This window comes from Ornithorhynchus anatinus, chromosome 7 (assembly GCF_004115215.2).
Source record: "Ornithorhynchus anatinus isolate Pmale09 chromosome 7, mOrnAna1.pri.v4, whole genome shotgun sequence".
Lineage (NCBI taxonomy): Eukaryota > Metazoa > Chordata > Mammalia > Monotremata > Ornithorhynchidae > Ornithorhynchus > Ornithorhynchus anatinus.
Window position 1 is genome coordinate 82,160,654 of NC_041734.1, and position 22,801 is coordinate 82,183,454.

General features: G+C 50.4%; 1 long non-coding RNA gene across 1 annotated transcript in view; it reads left to right on the forward strand.

Annotated features, from left to right (window-relative positions):
• The first annotated feature begins 2,119 nt into the window (after window positions 1-2,119).
• Window positions 2,120-22,801, forward strand: part of LOC114813263 — a 51,255-nt gene continuing 30,573 nt past the window's right edge. Inside the window, exon 1 of the long non-coding RNA XR_003760969.2 lies at window positions 2,120-2,221. This is a non-coding gene — a long non-coding RNA (uncharacterized LOC114813263). The remainder of the gene's footprint in view (window positions 2,222-22,801) is intronic.

Genomic DNA, 22,801 nt, shown 5'->3' on the forward strand with positions numbered 1-22,801 from the left:
AGTCCTAATCCCCATTTTACAGAAGAAGTAAATGAGGCACAGAGAAGTTAAGTGAGTGGCTCAACCGGTAGGAAAGTGGAGGAGCCACAATAAGAGTAATAATAATACTGACGGTATCTGTTAAGCACTTACTATGGGCCAAGCACTGTTCTAAGAGCTGGAATAATAATAATAATAATAATAATAATAATAATAATAATGTTGGTATTGGTTAAGCGCTTACTATGTGCAGAGCACTGTTCTAAGCGCTGGGGGAGATTCTCAGGGTCATCAGGTTGTCCCACGTGAGGCTCACAGTTAATCCCCATTTTATAGATGAGGTAACTGAGGCACAGAGAAGTGAAGTGACTCGCCCACAGTCACACAGCTGACAAGTGGCAGAGCCGGGATTCGAACTCATGACCTCTGACTCCCAAGCCCATGCTCTTTCCACTGAGCCAGGCTGCTTCTCCATTGACTGATTAGAACCCAGGCCCCAAGCGCTTGGTCAAGTGCTCTGCACACAGTAAGCGCTCGATAGGACGGACTGACTGGCTGACCGAAACCCGCACAGCCGGGCCGGGCCTCGCACAGCTCGGACCCCCGCCCAGCCTGGACACCGCAGAGCCCGGCCCCCGTCGGGACACAGAAAAGGGCTGCAAAGCCACCTGTGGCTACGACGTGGTGGAACACCCAAAGGGAACGTGACCACCCCGCAACTAGTAATAATGATAATATCATTGATGCTATTTGTTAAGTGCTTATTGTGTGCCAGGCACTATACTAAGCTTTGAAGTGGATACAAGCAAATCGGGTTGGACACAGTCCCCGTCCCACATGGGGCTCACAGTCTCAGTCCCCATTTTACAGATGAGGAAACTAAGGTCCGGAGAGGTGATTTGCCCAAGATCAGGCAGACAAGTGGCAGAGCTGGAATTAGAACCCATGACCTTCGCACTGCCAGGCCCGGGCTCTACCCACTACACCACATAGCCAGGTTAGTAGTAGCCAAGATCGGGGGTTGGTGGTTACCTGGCCGGTGGCTGGTGGGGAAAGGGCCTTGTTGGAATCCTGTCTACGGAAAAAAATGCAAAACGTGGGTAGAGCACGGGGCCTGGGAGTCAGAAGGACCTGGATTCTAATCTCTGCTTTGCCATTTATCTGCTGTGTGACCTTGGGAAAGTCATTTCACTTCTCTGGGCCTCAGTTTAGTACAATACCTGACCCAGACTAAATGCTTAATGAATACCTCAATTATTATTAGTATTAGTATTATTATTAACACATGGACATTCCACATTCTTAGTGATCTATTATCTGGACTGATGGATTTTTTTTAAATGGTATTTGTAAGCACCTACTAAGTGCCAGGCACTGTACTAAGTGGGGGATGGATAGAACCAGATTGCATCAGGTTGGACACAATCCATGTCCCACATGGGACTCATAGTCTTAATTCCCACTTTATGGGTGAGGAAATGTAGGCGCAGAGAAGTGAATTGACTTGTCCAAGGTCACACAGCAGACGAGTAGCAGAGTCCTGATTAGAGCACAGGTCTTTCTGATTGAGCTGTAAAGTCTGATCTCTGAGGAAATTCTGGTTCTTCCCCCATTGGAGGGTGTCCGTGTGGGATTAGGGGACTATGTGCTGCTGTAGATGGGTTTTATATATTATAAATGATTTATTTAAAATAAGGTCCATCTCCCGGTCTAGACTTTTAGCTGGTTATGGGCAGGGAATGGGTCTGCTAGTTCTGCTGTATTGTCCTCTCCCAAGCGCTTAGGACAGTACTCTGCACCTAGCAAGCACTTAATAAATCCCATTGATTGATTGATTGTTTATTTTTCCTAGAAGATGCCAGAAGGTCACACCCCTGTTGATGTCATCGCGGTCAAGGGCTGTCATGGGGCGCGTGAGGGGAGAAGTGTCAAAACCTGGTAGATGAGCAGCCCCCGTGGACCCTCCCACCGCACTCCCACGGGGAAGCCCCCGGCCCAAATTGCTTCTCGAGGCAGATCTTAGGGGCCCCAGGGACGGCCAGCTTCTCCCCATCCTCCAGGTCCCGAGGCTAGTGACGAACCAATCAGCGGGAGCTTCCTCGGTTGCCACGGCAGCCGCTCTTCTGGACCATCATTCCCACAGCCGTTTCCCAGCCTGGGAGGGGCCGGCCAGACCGGGAGACCCGGTTGGGATGGAGAAGGATGAAGATCTCACATCCTTCTCCAAATTTAGGGAAGAAAGGTAAACCAAATTAAAAGAACCAGGGCCTGGGAGTCAGAGAACATAATAGTAATAATAATAATAATCATATTTGTTAAGCGCCTACTACATGTTAAGCACTGTACTAAGTGTTGGGATAAATTCAATATAATCAAGCCCTACATAGACCTCACTGAGTAAGTAGGAGGGAGAGCAAATATTGAATCCTCATTTTGCAGATGAGGGAACCAAGGCCCAGGGAATAACGATTACGGTATTTGTTAAGCACTCACTATGTGCCAGGCACTATACTAAGTGAGCAGTGAAGTGACTTGCCCAAGATCACCCAGCGGCCAAGTGGCAGAGTCGGGATTTGAACCCAGATCCTTTTGACGCTAAGGCCCGGGCTCTGTCCACTAGGCCATGCTGCTTCTACACAAAGTGGCCAGGGTGAAGGGGGGGCTCCGAAGTCCGGAGAGCTGGAGAGCTGGCTGGAGTTTACAGAACCAGGAAGGGGTGGGCGGTGGGTGAACAAGGCCTTGTTGGCCTCCGATCCCACCCCACAAGGCCCAGAGGACCCTCAGGGTCATCCTCATCTCATCTCTCATTCAACACACATTTTTAATCTGTCACTAAATCGGTCCAACCTTCACATCGCTAAACTCCTCCCTTTTCTCTCTATCTAAACTGCTACCACGTTAGTCCAAGCACTTATCCCATCCCGCCTCGATTGCTCCGACAGCCTCCTTGCTGACCTCCCTACCTCCTGTCTCTCCCCACTCCAGGCTCTCCTTCACTCTATTGCCCAGATCATTTTTCTTCAAAAATATTCAGGCTGTGTTTCCTCACCACCCAGGAACCTCCTCCATATCAAGCAGAAACTTCTTACCATCAGCTTTAGAGCACTCAGTCTCTTCCTCTCCTACTTCACCTCGCTGATTTCCTCCTCGAACCCAGCCCACACACTTCACTTCTTTAATGCCAACCTACTCACTCTACCTCCGTCTCATCTGTCTCGCTGCCGACCTCTGTCCCACGTCCTGCCTCAGGCCTGGACCTCCCTTCCCCTTCATGCCCGACAGAAGACCACTCTCCCCACCTTCGAAGCCTTCTAAAATCACATCTCCTCCAAGAGGTCTTCCCTGACTAAACCCTCATTTTCTCCTCTTTACCCTCCCTTCTGCATCACCTGTGCACGTGGGTCTGTCCCCCTTGAGAATTTTGATACTCAACTTTCCCTCAGTCCCACAGCACTTATGTCCAGACTCTTATACTATGCTATTTCCCCCACCTGTAATTCATTTCATTCATAGGACAGTGCTAAGTGGTTAGTACAGTGCTTTGCACACAAGCGGCACTCACTAAATACGATTGAATGAATTAATTTTCAAGTCTATCTCCTTTTTACACTGTAAGCTCCCTATGGGCGGGAACTGTGTTCTCCCAACTCCATTGCATTGTACCCTCCAGAGTACTTAGTACAGTGCTCAGCACATAGGGAATACTCAATAAATACCATTGATTGATTGATTGATGGAAAGGGGAGGGTCAGGGATGTGGGATGGTCAGTGCTGGGTCATTGTGAGAGAGTCAGGCATAATAATAATAATGATGGTATTTGTTAAGCGCTTACTATGTGCCAAGCACTGTTCTAAACACTGGGGTAGATACTAAGCGACTTGCCCAAAGTCATTGAGCTGACAAGTGACGGAGCTGGGATTAGAACCCACGACCTCTGACTCTCAAGCCCGGGCTCTTGCCACTAAACCATGCTTAGTAGATGGAGAGGGGAAAGTTAGGGGTGTGGGATGGTCAGTACTGGGTCATATGGGGGAGAGTCAGGGATGGAGAGAGAAGTCGGAGGGTGGGATGATCCATCCCTTGACATGAAGGTGGGTGCCCGGGGGTGAGGGGCAACCAGATCCTGGTTTCTCTAAGCTCCCAGTACAGAGCCCTGTACTTTGTGAATCTGGAGACTCACCCTGAGCTCACATTTCTCAGCCTGTTTTCTGTCTGGGATCCATTCTCTTGTCATGTTTCACAAAACTCTGTCCTACTCTGCTTCCTGAAGCAATCTCATTTTCATGAAACAGGAGGTGTGTTGGGGGGGGGGGGAGGAGTTAATTAACAGTGTACAGACAGAAGTAAAGACTCCCTGAAAATATTTTCATCCTGCAGAGGTGAAATTATATATAGACTCTGTAACCGACTTGGTAGCAAACACTGAAAACCAGGTAAGAGGTTTGCACTATATTGGTGATGATAATTTTGATGAGAAATCTTCTTTAATGACTGCCTGACAAAGAAACCTTTTAGAGGAATGATTTTCCCTGAGGTGAAGAGGCTCAGAAACTGTTTATATACCGACATCTGAAAGAGCTGGAGAGGAGGGTACAACACGACTGAGTGTAGCAAAGAAAAGGGGAAGACTGTTGCAAGAGTCAATCAATCCATCAAATTTATTAAGCACTTCCTGGGTGGAGAGCACTGTACTAAGCGCTCTGGAGAGTACAATACTACAGAATTGGTCGACTCGCTGCTCACAATGGGAAGCAGTGTGGTCTAATGGATAGAGCATGGGCCTGCTAGACAGAGGACATGGGTTCTAATCCCAGATCTGCCCCTTGCCTCCTGGGTAATCTTAGGCAAGTTGCTTCACTTTTCTGTGCCTCAGTTTCCTCAGCTGCCCAACAGAGATTCAATATCTAAGACTATGAGCCCCTTGGGGACAGGCCTATATCCTGCCTGATTAACTTGTATCTACCCAGTGCTTAGAACAGTGCTTTACACATTGTAAATGCTGAAAAAATACCCTAAAAAAACCAAGCTTACAGTGTAAATAGTCTGTTCAGTTAGTTGCATGTTGACATGTTTTGCGCCTAGCTCTCAGAGAGGTGATCACCATGGAAAGGTTTTGATTTAAGCCATCAATCAGTGCTATTTACTGAGTGCCCATGAATAGGGCACGGAACTAAACACTTGGGAGAGACAAGAATCAGCCTGTCAATACCGCTGAGTGCCCCAGCGAGGGCAGGGTATTGTACTAAGTGGCTGGAGGAGACAATCAGCCCGTCAGTAGAGTTGACTGAGCACCCGCTGACAGCAGAGGACTGTACTAAATGCTTGGGAGAGACAAAGTCAGCCTGTTAGTAGCATTGGTTGAATGCCTGCGAGGGACAGAGCACAGTACCGAGTACTTGGGAGTAAAGAGAAGCAGCGTGGCTCAGTGGAAAGAGCACAGGCTTTGGAGTCAGGGCTCATGAGTTCGAATCCCAGCTCTGCCACTTGTCAGCTGTGTGACTGTGGGCAAGTCACTTAACTTCTCTGTGCCTCAGTTCCCTCATCTGTAAAATGGGAATTAGGACTGTGAGCCCCACGTGGGACAACCTGATTCCCCTGTGTCTACCCCAGCGCTTAGAACAGTGCTCTGCACATAGTAAGCGCTTAACAAATACCAACATTATTATTATTATCAAAGAACTATTCATTCATTCAATAGTATTTATTGAGCGCTTACTATGTGCAGAGCACTGTACTCAGCGCTTGGGATGAACAAGTCGGCAACAGGTAGAGACGGTCCCTGCCGTTTGACGGGCTTACAGTCTAATCGGGGGAGACGGACAGACGAGAACAATGGCACTAAACAGCGTCAAGAGGAAGAACATCTCGTAAAAACAATGGCAACTAAATAGAATCGAGGCGATGTACAATTCATTAACAAAATAAATAGGGTAATGAAAATATATACAGTTGAGCGGACGAGTACAGTGCCGTGGGGATGGGAAGGGAGAGGTGGAGGAGCAGAGGGAAAAGGGGAAAATGAGGCTTTAGCTGCGGAGAGGTAAAGGGGGGATGGCAGAGGGAGTAGAGGGGGAAGAGGAGCTCAGTCTGGGAAGGCCTCTTGGAGGAGGTGATTTTTAAGTAAGGTTTTGAAGAGGGAAAGAGAATCAGTTTGGCGGAGGTGAGGAGGGAGGGCGTTCCGGGACCGCGGGAGGACGTGACCCAGGGGTCGACGGCGGGATAGGCGAGACCGAGGGACGGTGAGGAGGTGGGCGGCAGAGGAGCGGAGCGTGCGGGGTGGGCGGTAGAAAGAGAGAAGGGAGGAGAGGTAGGAAGGGGCAAGGTGATGGAGAGCCTTGAAGCCTAGAGTGAGGAGTTTTTGTTTGGAGCGGAGGTCGATAGGCAACCACTGGAGTTGTTTAAGAAGGGGAGTGACATGCCCAGATGGTTTCTGCAGGAAGATGAGCCGGGCAGCGGAGTGAAGAATAGACCGGAGCGGGGCGAGAGAGGAGGAAGGGAGGTCAGAGAGAAGGCTGACACGGTAGTCTAGCCGGGATATAACGAGAGCCCGTAATAGTAAGGTAGCCGTTTGGGTGGAGAGGAAAGGGCGGATCTAGGCGATATTGTAGAGGTGAAACCGGCAGGTCTTGGTAACGGATAGGATGTGTGGGGTGAACGAGAGGGACGAGTCAAGGATGACACCGAGATTGCGGGCCTGCGGGACGGGAAGGACGGTCGTGCCATCCACGGTGATGGAGAAGTCTGGGAGCGGACCGGGCTTGGGAGGGAAGATGAGGAGCTCAGTCTTGCTCATGTTGAGTTTTAGGTGGCGGGCCGACATCCAGGTGGAGACGTCCCGGAGGCAGGAGGGAGGCGAGCCTGAAGGGAGGGGGAGAGGACAGGGGCGGAGATGTAGATCTGCGTGTCATCTGCGTAGAGATGGTAGTCAAAGCCGTGAGAGCGGATGAGTTCACCGAGGGAGTGAGTGTAAATGGAGAACAGAAGAGGGCCAAGAACTGACCCTTGAGGAACTCCAACAGTTAAAGGATGGGAGGGGGAGGAGGCTCCAGCGTAGGAGACCGAGAATGATCGGCCAGAGAGGTAAGAGGAGAACCGGGAGAGGACAGAGTCCGTGAAGCCAAGGTGAGATAAGGTATGGAGGAGGAGGGGATGGTCGACAGTGTCAAAGGCAGCAGAGAGGTCAAGGAGGATCAGAATGGAGTAGGAGCCATTGGATTTGGCAAGAAGGAGGTCACGGGTGACCTTAGAGAGAGCAGTCTCGGTAGAGTGGAGGGGACGGAAGCCAGATCGGAGGGGGTCTAGGAGAGAATGGGAGTTAAGGAATTCTAGGCATCGATTGTAGACGACTCGTTCTAAGATTTTGGAAAGGAAGGGTAGTAGGGAGATAGGACGATAACTGGAGGGGGAAGTGGGGTCAAGAGCGGGTTTTTTTAGGATGGGGGAGACGTGGGCATGTTTGAAGGCAGAGGGGAAGGAGCCAAGTATGAGGAGCTCACATTCATCCACAGCAAAGGCCCCCGCGTTGGTCATCTCTAGCCCGGAGGAGGGACCCCATAGGAGGAAGGGGAGGCAGGGAGGCCGACCTCTCTAAAGTTAAAAGTGTTCCAGCCACAGAGGGGGAGGTACCCATCGGTCAATTATATTTATTGAGTGCTTACTGGGTGCAGAGCACTGTACTAAGTGCTTGGGAGCATAAAATATAACAGAATTGGTAGATTCGCTCCCTGTCCACAACAAGCTTCCAATCTAGAGGGGGAGACAGACATTCATAGAAATGATACCGGGACAAGCTGCTTTGTCTTCTCACTTTCAAAGCCCTCCTGACAGCCCCCCTCCTCCAGGAGACCTTCCCCGGTTAATTCCTGGCCCTCATCATTGGGCACTGGTGCAGGCTCCCTCCGGCCTGGAAGCTCGCTGCGGGCAGAGAGTGGGTCGGTTATATTGTTCTGTAGTACTCTCCCAATTGCTTAATACAGTGCTCTGCGCAACGTAAGCACTCAGTAAAAACAATTTGCTGGCTGATTGACTTCCAGGCCAGGCTAAATCCTGACACAGAAAGGCAATTCCAGGATTCTGTCAGCAGGTGGCACCAGGCTCCATTTTGAATTTTAATAATCATAATGTTGGTATTTGTTAAGCGCTTACTATGTGCAGAACACTGTTCTAAGCGCTGGAGTAGATACAAGCAAATAGGGTTGGACACAGCCCCTGTCCCACATAATAAGGTTGGTATTTCTTAAGCGTTTACTATGTGCAGAGCACAGTTCTAAGCGCTGGGGTAGATCCAGGGTCATCAGGTTGTCCCAGGTGAGGCTCACAGTCTTCATCCCCATTTTGCAGATGAGGGAACTGAGGCATAGAGAAGCCAAATGACTTGCCCACAGTCACACAGCTGACAAGTGGCAGAGTGGGGATTCGAACCCATGACCTCTGACTCCCAAGCCCGGGCTCTTTCCACTGAGCCACGCTGCTTCTCATAACACATAGGGCTTATAGTTTTAATCCCCATATTACAGATGAGGAAATGGAGGCCCAGAGAAGTGAAGTGACTTGCCTGAGGCAACACAGCAGATAAGTGGCGGAGCTGGGATTAGAAGCCAGGTCCTTCTGATTCACAGGCCCATGCTCTATCCATTAAGCCATACTGCTTCCTGAATTGCCTGTCCCACAGTCAGTCCAGATTTTGTCCAAGAGCCTAGGCCCCGTCACCGGCCTAGTTCCCACAGCTCGGGACTCTGACTCCCACATTGGGATCTGGGATGCTTAGAGGAACCATGTGCTGGTCGCTCTTCTGGACACCTCCCCTTACAGATACAACATGGACCGTCCCTCATCCCCGACTCTCCCCTCTCCACCCCTGACTCTCCCCCAGTGACCTAGCATGGACCATCCCACACCCCTGACTCACCCCTCTCCATTTCTGACTCTCCCCAGTGACCCAGCATCGACCACCCTGGACCCCTGGCTCTTTATCCCTGACTTTCCTTGCTGTATAATGGGTTCACCCACGACCCATTTCTGTTTTTGCCCCTGCCTTTTTGCACTCGGATCCCTGGGAAGCCTGGAAACACGTTCTTGGGGGTCTGGGGAGCAATCCCTGTCCGGATTATTGGCTCCCAGACTGGTCTATCCACTGGCTTGAGCGTCTCCTTCCAGACCCCAGCTGGCCGATGGTGTTGGATCCCATGACCTGCGGCATCAGCCCTGGGGGCCAGTCCACAGACACACAGCACGGACACTGGTCACTGTCGAGTAGATCTGGGAGGGGGCAGAGGAGGAACTCAGGCAGGGGCTCTTAGAGAGCAGAAAGGGCCACAGTGAGCAGTGGGAGGAAGCTCTAGTTAAACACCGGCTTGGATTTCTTGACAGGAAGTGGCCCTGAATGGCTGTCAGGTGGTAAAGGAGGCAGGGGTCCTCTCAAAAACAACCTCCCTTTTCCCTCCCTCTCCCCGGAGTTTTTTCTTAGCCTTGGGGTTTGTTCTCCAGGGTTCCTACTGAGTTTTTCACTCCGTAATTGCAAGCTGATGAAGAAAATCCTGAGCTTTTGGCCACCGAAATTTAAGCCCACTCAAAGGGCACCACCAGCTTCATGTGGGGTACAAGAGAGGAACCCTGAAGGGAGTCCATATGTAATGTACAATACGGCTGCTCTGCCTCTGGCCTGGAACACCCTCCCTCCTCAAATCCACCAAAAAATCACTCTTCTCCCCTTCAAAGTCCTACTGAAAGCTCACCTCCTCCAAGAGGCCTTCCCAGACTAACCCCCCTTTTCCTCAGCTCCCCCTCCCTTCCATATCACATTGACTTGCTCCTTTTGCTCTCCCCTCCCCCTCCACAGCACTTATGTATATATGCATATATCTATAATTCGATTTATTTATATTGATGCCTGTTTACTTGTTTTGATGACTGTCTTCCCCCTTCTAGACTGTAAGCCCGGTGTGGGCAGGGATTGTCTCTGTTTATTGCTGAATTGTACTTTCTACGTGCTTAGTTCAGTGTTCTGCACACAGTAAGTGCTCAATAAATACGATTGATTGAATGAATGAGTGAAAGGGGTCTCTGAAGGCCGCAGTAGCTACTAAGGCAAACGCCTCCTGGTCAGGGCTCTATGGCCCAGAGTCAGCTCCGGGTTGTTGTCCCAGTGGCCACTGACAGGTCCTGGATTAAATGACTGTGTATTAAGTACTTACTATGTGATGAGCGGATTGGACCCTGTCCCTTTTTCACAGTCTAAGAGGGCAAGAGAATAGGTACTTTAACCCCATTTTATAGATGAGGAAACTGAGGCACCAAGAAATTAAGTTTTTGATGTCACACAACAGGCCAGTGGTGTGGGTTTCCTGATAAAACCAATAGTAATCATTAATAATTAATCTGATTGTGTTGTTTCTACCCCAGCGCTTAGTACAGTGCCTGGCGCATAGTGAGCACTTAACAAATGCCATTTAAAAAAGAAGAGAAAAAAAGCACTTTACTAAGCATTGGGGTAGACATAATACAATCAGACCAGACTCACATGGAGCTCCCAGTCTAAGAAGGAAAGAGAACAAGTATTTAATCCCCAATTTACAGTTGAGGAAACTGAGGCACAAGAAATGAAGTGACTTGCCTCAGGTCACAGAGCTGACAAGTGGTGGAGTCGGGATTAGATCCCAGGTCCTCCGATTCCCAGGCCTGGGCTCTTTCCTCTACTGCTTATCCTGACTTTTTTCTGGAAGAGCTGGATCAATATAATAATAATAAGCCATACAAGAGGTAGGTGAAACAAGTGATTACTACCCAAACAAGCTTTCATTATTGCCAGAAATGTGCAATGATGGGTGTCTGGAAGAGGAGATAGAGAGATGAAGAGATGGAGAGTGAGCAAGAGATGGAGAAGGGGAGGAATGGAGAAGGGGCCAGCTGGAGAAGGGGTGAGGGGGAAAGAGGGAAGATGGAAAAGGGAGAAGATGGAAGGGGGGGAGAGGGAGAAGGGGAGAGGAGAATGGAGAAGATGGAGGGGGGGAGATGGAGAACACCACCTTTCCAGCTCCTTTCCACCCCTTGCGCCACCCCCATACCTCCTCCCCTCCCCATCCTTGTCCTCCTATGCCAGTGCCACTCTTGGACACCTTCCCCCCACGTTGGCCCCCATCAACTCACTCCCATCCAAACCCTCCCCACGCTTTCGCTCTATCCCCTCCCCGACTACCACCCACCACCAGCTTCAGCCAAGTGTGGCCTGTGGAACTCCCGTTCCATCGCCCCATGGTGGGGAAGCTCCCCTTCATCCTTGACCTGTTCCTGTCTCAGTCACTCTTCCTCCTCCTTGCCATTACTGAAAGCTGGCTCTCCCCAAATGATACGGTCACCTCTGCTGCTCTCTCCAGCGGGGGCCTCATCTTCTCCCCCTCCCCCAGACTCACTGGGAAAGGAGGAGGCATCGGTTTCCGTCTCATGCTCCAATGCTGCATTCACCCCATTCCACCTCCCCATCCCTTTCTTTTCTTTCCTTTGAAGCTCATATCATCTGCCTCTCCCACCCCCTCCAGATTCTAGTAACTGTCATCTTCCACTACCCAGGTCCCACCTCCAACTTCTTTAACCGTTTTGATTCTTTTCTCATGTTTCTTCTCTCTTTCTCCATGCCTACACTGATTCTTGGGGACTTCAGTATCCACATAGATGTTCCTGATGACCCTCTGCTGACCACTTTCTATCATCCCTCAACTCCACTGACCTCCTGCCCCACTCCACCTCACCCACTCACCAACTTGGACACACACTCGATCCCATCATCTCTAGCCACTGCACAATCTCTACCCTCCCCAACTCTGAAATCCCTCTATCCGACCACAACCTCCTCACTTGCCACCTCTGCCCACACCTCCTCCCCATAAATTGTACTATTCCCCCAGAGAGACCTCCGATCTTTTGACCCCATCCAATTTTCTAAGCTCATTCATTCATTCACTCATTCAATAGTATTTATTGAGCGTTTACTGTACTAAGTGCAACAATAAACGGACACATTCCCTGCCCACAATGAGCTTACAGTCTAGAGTGGGGCGAAGACATCATTGTAAATAACATCAATGTAAATAATTACAGGTATGTACATAGATGCTGTGGAGCTAGGAGGTGGGGGAAGAGCAAAAACTCCTCACTCTTGGCTTCAAAGGTCTCCATCCCCTGGCCCCCTCCTACCTCACCTCCCTTCTCTCCTTCTACAGCCCACCTGTACACTCTGCTCCTCTGCTGCCGCTCACCTCCTCATGGTCCCCCGTTCGCGCCTGTCCCACTGTTGACCCCTGGCCCACGTCCTCCCGCTGTCCTAGAATGCCCTCCCTCCTCACATCTGCCAAACTAACTCTCTTCCCCTCTTCAAAGCCCTACTGAGAGCTCACCTCCTCCAAGAGGCCTTCCCAGACTGAGCCCTCCCTTTCCCTCTGCCCCTCCTCCCCTCCCCATTGTCCCTACTCTTTCTCTCTGCTCTACCCCCTTCCCCTCCCCACAGCACTTGTGTATATTTGTATATATTATTTATTACTCTATTTTATTAATGATGTGTATATAATCTATGATTCTATTTATTTTAATGGTATTGATGCCTGTCTACTTGTTTTGTTTTGCTGTGTGTCTCCCTCTTTTAGACTGTGAGCCATTGTTAGGCAGGGATTGTCTCTACCTGTTGCCGAATTGTACATTCCAAGCGCTTAGTCCAGTGTTCTGCACAGAGTAAGTGCTCAATTAATACAACTGAATGAATGAATGAAAGAGGAAAGGGGGGGCTTAGTCATAGCCTGCATACCCAAACAACCTTCCCTAGATAACCAAATTGATGCTGTCAACACCATCCTCTCTACTGAACTCAACTCACTTGTTCCCCTATCCCTTCGTCAATCCCATACCACCAACCCACAGCCCTGGATCACCTTCAGAGTCGGTCTCCTTCGCTCTTGTGCACAAGCCACAAAGTGTTGCTGCTGGCAGAGACCTAAATATCAGGTCAACTTCATCCACTTCAAGTTTAACCTTGCACACTTTAACTCTGCCCTCTTCTTTGCCTGGCAAAATTATTTCTTCACTCTTATTGATACCTATGCCCTTTGCCCTTGCCAAATGTTCCAGACATTTAACTCCCTTCTCAGACCTCCTGTTCTCCCGCCTCCCCCATCTCTTCCCCCCTTGACCTGGCCACCTACTTTATTAAGAAAGATGACACTATCAGGTGTGATCCTCAGTTACCTCATCTGTAAAATGGGGATTAAGACAGTGAGCCCCATGTGGGAAAACCTGATCACTTTGTATCCCCCCAGTGCTTAGAAAAGTGCTTTGCACATAGTAAGCGCTTAACAGATACCGTTATTATTATCTCTCTAAAATCTCCCCTGTTCCTCCTCAGTCCCTCCCCTCTCCTGTCCCCTCTTCAACGCTCCCATCTTTCCCAGCAGTATCTCTAGAGGAGATCTCCTGCCTCCTCTCAAAACCCACTCCCTCCACCTATCTGACCCCATTCCTTGTCACCTTATCAAAACTCCTTCCTTATTCCCTCCCTAACATTCATCTTCAACCGTTCACTCTCCAATGGCTTCTTCCCCACTGCTTTCAAACATGCCCATGTATCCCCTGTCTTTAAAAAACTCTCCCTTGACCCCATGGCTCCCTCTAGTTATCACCTCATCTCCCTCTTACTATTCCTCTCCAAACATCTTGAGTGAATTATCTACATCCACTGTCTCAAATTCCTCTCCTCCAATTCTCTCCTGGACCCTCTCCAATCTGACTTCTATCCCCTTCACTCCACAGAAACCTCCCTCTCAAAGGTCAACAATGATCTCTTTCTTGCCAAATCCAATGGCCTCTACTCCATCCTAATCCTCCTCCACCTCTCAGCTGCCTTCAACACTGTCGACCACCCCCTTCTTCTATAAACATTATCCCACCTTGGCTTCACCAATACCATCCTCTCCTGGTTTACCTCTTATTTTTCTGGCTACTCATTCTCAGCTCCTTCTTCATGGACTCCTCCTTTTCTCCCCCCACTCCATTCCAGCTGTGGGGGTCCCTCAAGGGTCAGTTCTGGGTCCCCTTCTATTCTCCATCTGCACCCACTCCCTTGGAGTACTCGTTTGCTCACATGGCTTCAACTACCACCTCTCTGCAGATGATTCCCAAATCTACCTCTCCAGCCCTGACCTCGCTCCCTCTCTGCAGTCTTGCATTTCCTCCTGCATTCAAGACATCTCTACTTTGATGCCCTCCCATCCTCTCAAGCTTAACATGTCCAAAACAGAACTCCTTATCTTTCCACCCAAACTCTGTCCTCCTCTGAGTTTCCTATCAATTATAGACTGCACCACCATCCTTCCCATATCACAAGCCCGTAACCTTGGAAATATCCTTGACTCTTCTCTCTCATTCAACCCATTTATTTAATCTATCACTAAATCCCATCGGTACCACCTTCACAACTTCAGTAAAATCCGCCCTTTCCTCTCCATCCAAACTGTTACCACATCAATACAATCACTTATCCTAACCCACCTGGATGAATGCATCAGCCTCCTTGCTGAGCACCCAGCCTCCTGTTCCTCCTCACTCCAGTCCATACTTCACTCTGCTGCCCAGATCAATTTTATCCAAAAACATTCCGGACATGTCTCCCCGTTCTTGAAAAAGCTCCAGTGGTTGCCATCTACCTCCGCATCAAACAAAAACTCCTTACCATTGGTTTTAAAGCAGCCCATCACCTTGCCCCCTCTCACCTCACTTCGCTACTTTTCTACTCCAATTCAGCCCACACACTTTGCTCCTCTAGTACCAATCTTCTCACTGAGACTCCATCTCGTCTATCTCACCACTGACCCATCGCCCATGTCCTGCCTCTGGCCCGGAACGCCCTCCCTCCTCAGATCTGACAGGCAATCAATCTACCCCCACTTCAAAGCCTTACTGAAGGCACATCTCCTCCAGGAGGCCTTCTCTGATTAAGTCCCCTTTTCCTTTTCTCCCACTCCCTTCTGAGTCTTCCTGGCTTGCTCTCTTTGTTCATCCTCTCTTCCAGCCCCACTGCATTCTTTCAATCGTATTTATTGAGCACTTACTGTGTGCAGAGCACTGTACTAAGCACTTGGAAAGTACAATTTGGCAACAGAGGAGCAACATGGCTCAGTGGAAAGAGCATGGGCTTGGGAGTCAGAGGGTGTGGGTTCTAATCCCTGCTCTGCCATTTATCAGCTGTGTCACTCTGGGCAAGACATTTAACTTCTCTGTGCCTCAGTTCCCTCATTTGGAAAATGGGGATTAAGATTGTGAGCCCCATGTGGGACAAATGATTACCTTGTATCTACCCAGCGCTTAGAGCAGTGCTTGGCACATAGAGCTTAACAAATACCAAAATTATTATTATTATTTTTATTGTTAACAGAGACAATCCCCATCCAACAACGGGATCACAGTATACATATCTATAATTTTATTTATCTGTACTGATGTTTGTGCCCCCCCCCCAAGACTGTAAACTCGTTTTGTAGTATCCCGGGCGTTTAGTACAGTGCTCTGCACACAGTAAGCACTCAATAAATGCGATTGAACGAACAAATGAAAGAATGAGTGAGAAGGCAGAAGATGGAAAGGGGGGGATGGAGAAGGGGGTGATAGAGAAGGGGGAGATGAAAGAGGGAGGGGGAGGGGGGAAGATGAAAAACGGGGGAGATGAGGAGTGGGGCAGAGAGTCGTGGAGGGGAAGAGGAGGGAGTGGGTGGTGGAGAGATGGGGGGAGGGGGGCGGGAGCTATGCAGGGTAGGGTGGTGGTCGTATAAGAGGGCCGTGGCTGCTTTGGCGGTGGGCAGGAGGGTTATCGAAGAGGAAAGGTCGGTGTCCCCGTTTAAGGCCGGAGCTGGCCCGGAGGGGAACTGAGTCATCAGGGGGAGGGGGCTCTGTTGGGTGCGGGAGGGACTGGATCCCTGGACGCGGGGGGAGAGGGGAGGGGGGAAGGGATGAAGGGGGGGCGGAACGGCGCACCATCGGTTCTCGCTCAAAATTTCGGCTGAAAATACCCGCCACCGGAGGCTTTTAGAGATTAATCAGCTATATCCTAATTAACCCGGGCAACTGGCGCCGCCGCGGTGGTTGGGGAGGGGGCTGAGGAAGGGGCTGCTTGAGCAGCCAAGTCGAGAGATGCGCAAATTTGGCAGCGCAGAGTTAGCGTCATTACGGTAGGTACCGGGGAGACGAAGTGGCGTAATTACGGTCCTTGCCGGGGAGCCGCAGTTGGGGGGGGAGGTTGGGGGGGGGGGCGGCGGCCGGCCTCCGCCTCCGCTCTGCCAATCGCTTCTTCATCTACTCTTCGAGTAATTACATGTAAAAACAAAACAAAAATCTCGAACGAATTCCCCCTGAAAGGCAGGTCGGCTGAGGTGTTTACACGGGAACGGGGGAATAAACAGGGCAGGCCGTCTCCCCGCAGTTATCTTTTCAGAACTGGGAATTTGTCAAAGAGCTATTAGATGTCCCTGGTCCGGTTCCATAGAACAGGTCAGGAGGGGCTGGGTCTTCGCCACCGGCTTTCCAGCCCAGCAGTCAGTCCCTGACAGGAGCACCATCCCACCCTCCTGATTCTCCCATCTCCAACCCCCGACTCCCCGCAAGTGACCCGGCACAGACCATCCCAGCCCTTGACTCTCCCCTCTCTAACCCGACTCTCCCCACTGACCCAACACGGAGCATCCCCCACTCCCGACTCTCCCCTCTCCATCCCTGACTCTCTCCCAGTGACCCAGCACAGACCACCCCACCCCCCAACTCTCCCCTCTCCATGCCGGACAATCCCCTAGTGACCCATTATGGACCATCCAACACTCCTGACTCTTCCCTCTCCATGCCTGACTCTCCCCCAGTGACCCAGCACAGACCATTTCACACCCCTGACTCTCCCCAGTGACCCAACATGGACCATCCAACACCCCTGACTTTCTCAGTCAATCAGTCGATGGTATTTATTGAGCATTTACCATATGCAGAGCACTGCACTAAGCACCTGGGAGAGTAATATTACTAATAATAAAGAAGAATGGTATTTGTTAAGGGCTTACTACGTGCCAGGTACTGTATTAAGCCCTGGGGTGGATACAAGCAAATTAGGTTGGATGCAGTCCCACAAGGGGCTCACAGTCTTAATCCCTGTTTCACAGATGAGGTAACTGAGGCACAGAGAAGTGAAGTGACATGCTCAAGGTCACACAGCGGACAAGTGGCAGAGCCAGAACTGGAACCCAGGTCCTTCCGACTCCAGGCCCATGCTCTTTCCACGAGGTTATGCTGCTTCTCTAGAGTACAACAGAGTTGGTAGACGTGATGCTTGCCCACAAGGAGCTTACCGTCTAGATGGGGAGAGAGTCATTAAAATAAATGACCGCCATGGACATAAATGCTGAGGGGCTGATGGCGGGGTGGGTATCAAAGTGCTTAAAAGGGTCAGATCCAAGTGCCTAGGCAATACAGAAGTGAGAGAGAGTAGGGGAAATAAGGGCTCTCGGAAGAGTTGTGATTTTAATAAGACTTTGAAGGTGAGGAGAGTGGTGGTCTGTCAGATATAGGGAGAGGGCGTTCCAGGCCAGAGGCAGGACATGACCCAGCATGAGGTGGTGCTGAAATTCATCTATGGGGGTGTGTCTGTCTCACTGACGGGGCCAGTGCAGAACCCAAGTCCTAGCCAGACTAAGGGCCATTCCCTCGTTGTGTTGTTAGCACTCAGGAGTGACTTCTACTACTTCTCAGCAGCGTGGCCTGGGCCTGGATAGTCACTTAACTTCTCTGTGCCTCAGTTACCTCATCTGTCAAATGGGGATTAACTGTGAGCCTCACATGGGACAACCTGATTACCCTGTATCTACCCCAGGGCTTAGAACAGTGCTCTGCACAAAGTAAGTGCTTAACAAATTCCAACATCATCATCATCAGCCTGGGCCTGGGAATCGGAAGGACCTGGGTACTAATCCCGGCTTCACCACTTGTCTGTTGTGTGACCTCAGATGAGTCACTTCAGTTCTCTGTACTTCTGTTCCCTCATGTGTAAAATGGAGATTAAACTCAGATGAGTTCCCTCACAGGTCCAATCCTATTATCTTGTATCTACCCCAGCACTTAGTAGAGTGCCTGGCACATAGCAAGTGCTTAACAAATCCCACAATTACTTTTATTATTATTACTTCTGGACTGTAAGTCATTTTTTCATGTTATTTGTTAAGCACTTACTAAGTGCCAGGTACTGTACTAAGTGCTGGAGTAGATACAAGTTAATCAGGTTGGTCACAATAAATACAATTGATTGATTGACACAGTCCATGTCCCACTTGGGGCTCACAATCTTAATCCCCATTTTACAGATGAGGTAACTGAGGCAAAGGGAAGTTAAGGGATTTGTCCAAGGTAACAAAGCAAGCAATTGATGGAGCTGTGATTAGAATCCAGCTCCATCTGGCTTTAAGGCTGGGGTTTATCCACTAAGCCACATTGATTGTTTTGGGCAGGGAACGTGCCCACTAATCCTGTTGTATCGGACTCTCCCAAGCACTTAGTACAGTGCTCTGCACATAGTAAGTTCCCAGCGATGGGAGCCCTGGGCCAGTGGGAGGGGGATGGTCCGACAGTCAGTAGGAGCCACAGAGACAGGGGAGGTAGTCCTCCCTCCCTCCCTCCTTCACGCTGCAGCGCAGCCCTCTCCTCCCTTGCTCCCTGCTCCCCAAACAAGATGCAACAAGTCAGGCAGATGACTCCACCATGATTTCTTCTCTAAGAAAAATAGGGCATTTTGGAACATGAATCACATTCTGGCCTCCCACCATCGTCCCCAGCTTCCGGTCCTCTCGGGACCTCCGGCCGGCATCTCCGTCCCATCCCATACCGATTCCTCAAGGGGCTTCCCTGGCTAGGCTCGCTGCTGAGATTGCTGTCAGCTCTCCTACAATCCCTCCTCCTCTAAGTAGCCTTCCCTGATTGATTGCCATGCCCTAGCCCCGGCAATCCAAAGGCCATCCCGGCATGCGGGACTTGACAACCACCCCGACCTCCCTGAGCCGGTGGGGTCAGCAAGCGTATTTAATGAGAGCTTCCTGTCTGCAGAGCACTGTACTAAGCGCTTGGGAGAGAACAATAGAACAATATGAGACACATTCCCTGCCCACAGAGAGCTTACAGTCTACAGTCTATCTCAGTGCCGGCAATTACTCCTAATTAACCTAATAATGATAATTACTATTCATTCATTTATAGTATTTGTTTAGCGCTTACTATGTGTCCGGCACTGTACTGAGCACTGAAGTAGATCTGAGTTAATCAGGTTGGACAGAGTCCCCGTCCCACGTGGAAAGCAGCATGGTGTAGTGGCTAGAGCATGGGCCTGGCAATCAGCAGGCCATGGGTTCTGATCCTAGCTCCACCACTTATCTGCTGTGTGTCCTTGGGCAAGTCACTTCACTTCTCTGTACCTTAGTTATCTCATCTGAAAATGGGGATTGAGACTGTGAACCCCACATGGAATGGGGACTACGTCCAATTCAATTTGCTTGTATCCGCCCCAGTGCTTAGAACAGTGCCTGGCACATAGTAGGTGCTTAGCAAATACCAGAATTATTATTATTACGTGGGGCTCACAATCTAAGTGAGAGGGAGAACAGGGATTGAACCCCCATTTTACAGATGAGGGAACTGAGGCCAAGAGAAGTGAAGGGATTTGCTCAAGGTCACACAGCAGGCAAGTGGGGGAGGCGGAATTAGAACCCAGGTCCCCTGACTCCCAGGCCCGGGGCTACTTTCACTAGGCGACGCTGCTTCTCTAGAGTCTGCAATTCTAGCAGTGACCGCCAGGGGGCAGTCATGCCTGAGCTTCAGTCAATCAATCTGTAATATTTATAATCATAATAATTATTATGGTATTTGTTAAGTGCTTACTATGTGCCAAACACTGTTTTAAGGGCTGAGGTAGATACAAGGTAATACAAGGTTGTCCCACATGGGGCTCACAGTTAATCCTATTTTACAGATGAGGTAATTGAGGCACAGAGAAGTTCAAGTGGCTTGCCCAAGGTCACACAGCAGAAAAGTGGCGGAGCCGGGATTAGAACCCGTGTCCTCTGACTACCAAGACTCCCAAGCCCGTGTTCTTTCCACTAAGCAATGCACTGTGTGCAGCGCACTGTATTGGTCACCTCTTACGTGCGGAGTTCTGTACTAGGTGTCTGCTGTGTGCAGAGCATGGTTCTGGCTTCGTACCCGTTAGATTGTAAACTCCTATAAATCAGGTATCATGACTCTTCCTCTAACTGTATGCTCCTAGTATATCCCCTGCACCCCATAGACATTCAGTACAGCACCCTGCACCTCACAGGTGCTCAGTAATAATCATAATAATAATAATGGTATTCGTTAAGCGCTTACTATGTGCCAAGCCCTGTTCTAAGCAGATACAGGGTAATCAGGTTGTCCCACGTGGGATTCACAGTCTCAATCCCCATTTCAAAGATGAGGTCACTGAGGCATAGAGAAGCTAAGAGGCTTGCCCAAGGTCACACAGCAGAGTGAGGAAGCCTGAATTCAAACCCAAGTCCTCTAACTCCCAAGCCCATGCCCTTTCCGCTAAGCCATGCTGCTTCTCACTAACCTATGCTGCTTCTCAATAATAATAATAATAATATTAGTAAGTATGATACTTGTTACGTGCTTACTGTGTGCCAAGCAGTGTTCCAAGCACTAAGTTAGATATGCGTTAATCAAGCTGGACATTGTCCCTGTTTCACGTGGGGCTCACACTCTTACTTTCTATTTGACAGATGAGGTAATTGAGGCCCAGAGAAGTTAAGTGGCTTGCCCAAGATCACACAGCACACAAGAGGTGGACCCGGGATTAGTCCCCATGACTTTCTGGCTCCCGGGCTCAGGTTCTAGCCACTAAGCCACGCTGTGTCTCAGTAGAACACTCTGCACCCCGGAGGCATTCAGCGTAGAACTCTGCACCCAACAGGCAGTCAGTACAGCACCCTATACCCCTCAGGCACACAGTACAGCCCCCTGCCTCTGACAGGCATTCAGTACACCATCCTGTACTCCACAGGCACCCAGTAAAGCGTGGCTCAATGAAAAGAGCCCGGGCTTGGGAGTCAGAGGTCATGGGTTCTAATCCTGGCTCTGCCGCTTGTCAGCTGTGTGTCACTTAACTTCTCTGTGCCTCAGTGACCTGTAAAATGGGGATGAAGTCTGTGAGCCTCACCTGGGACAAGCTGATTACCTTGTATCTACCCCTGTGCTTAGAACAGTGCTTGGCACATAGTAAGCGCTTAACAAATACCAACATATTATTAGAGCATCCTGCCAATCAACAGCTGGGCTGGGGATGGTGAGGTGTCCGTTGTGGGCTGAGGTCCGGAAGGGCCGGCCCGGCAAGATCCCATCCCTCCCCACTGGGGTGCCCAGCGCCACCCCGCCAGGAGCTCCCGGGGCGGTCAAACAGTTGTCCCGGCTGTGTGGCCTGCGGATACTGGGGGGGTGGAGAGGGGAGCAGCTGGTGCAGTCACACAGCCGGTCTTGCTCACCGCCCACACACACACACACACACACACACACACACACACACACTCACACACACACACACAGCTGCCGCCTGACAAACCCCCCCCCCACAAGCTGCCATCTCGCCCACACGCCCACACACACACACACACATAGCTGCCGTCTTAAATCCAGCCACCCACCTCCAACACACACACACACACGCACACACAATGCCGCTCCCCCGCCCCCGGCCTCTCAGTGCAGACACAGCTATGCCTGCTTGGTTACTAAGTGGATCCAGTGAACAATCATAATCATAATAACTGAGGTATTTGTTAAGCCCTTACTATATGCCAAGCCCTGAACTAAGCGCTGGGGTAGATACGAGATAATCAGATCCCACGTGGGGCTCACAGACTAAGCAGGAAGGAAAACGGGTCGAATCCCTATCTTGCGGTCGAGGGAACTGAGGCACCGAGAAGCGAAGGGACTTGTCCAAGGTCACACGGTGAACGAGTGGCAGAGCTGGGTTAAGAAGCCAGGTCTTCTGACTCCCAGACCGGTGCTGTTTCCACTAGGCCATGCTTCCTCTCATTAGACCACACTGCTTCTCAAGAGCGGTGAAGAGAAGCGTGAGGATGCCCTGGTCCACCAGTCTGTCCGCAGGGGTCCCCAGCCGGGGAGATCCAGGCCTCAACACCCGTGGACGAGGAAGCCGGTGTGACCCCAGTGCCCGGTTGGGCATTCTGTCTGGTGGACGACTGTGCCCTCCTGAAAACCCCCAGTCCAGCGCCCTGAGCCCGTAGAATGGGACGGGGCATCCCCCACCCAGCTGCGATCCGATTCCTCCGAGCAGACCAACGGCCGAGGGGCCACCGGCCCGCTGCTTTACTTCTTTATTGTGGCCGCTGAGCAGACGACACCAGCACCACAGTCCGAGGCCCAGGCTCCCCTCGGCTCCCTCCATCCTCCGAACCCACTCTCTTCTCCCACCACTCCCCAGCTCTCTCTCTTCCCTCTCCCAAAGTCCACCTTCTAACAGACCAGCCCATCTCTGCCTCCTCCATCGTGCGGCTCTCCCTGCCTGGAACAGCTCTCCCTACATTAGACTCCCTCTTAAAATTCCCCTTCTTCCATCAGTAATAATAATAATTGTGGTGTATTATTAATTAATTAATAATTAAGTGCTATGTGTCACACCCTGTACCCTCTAGACTGTAAGCTCTTTGTGGGGAGGGAATATGTCTATTATATTGTTGTATTGTACTCTCTCAAGTACTAAATACAGTG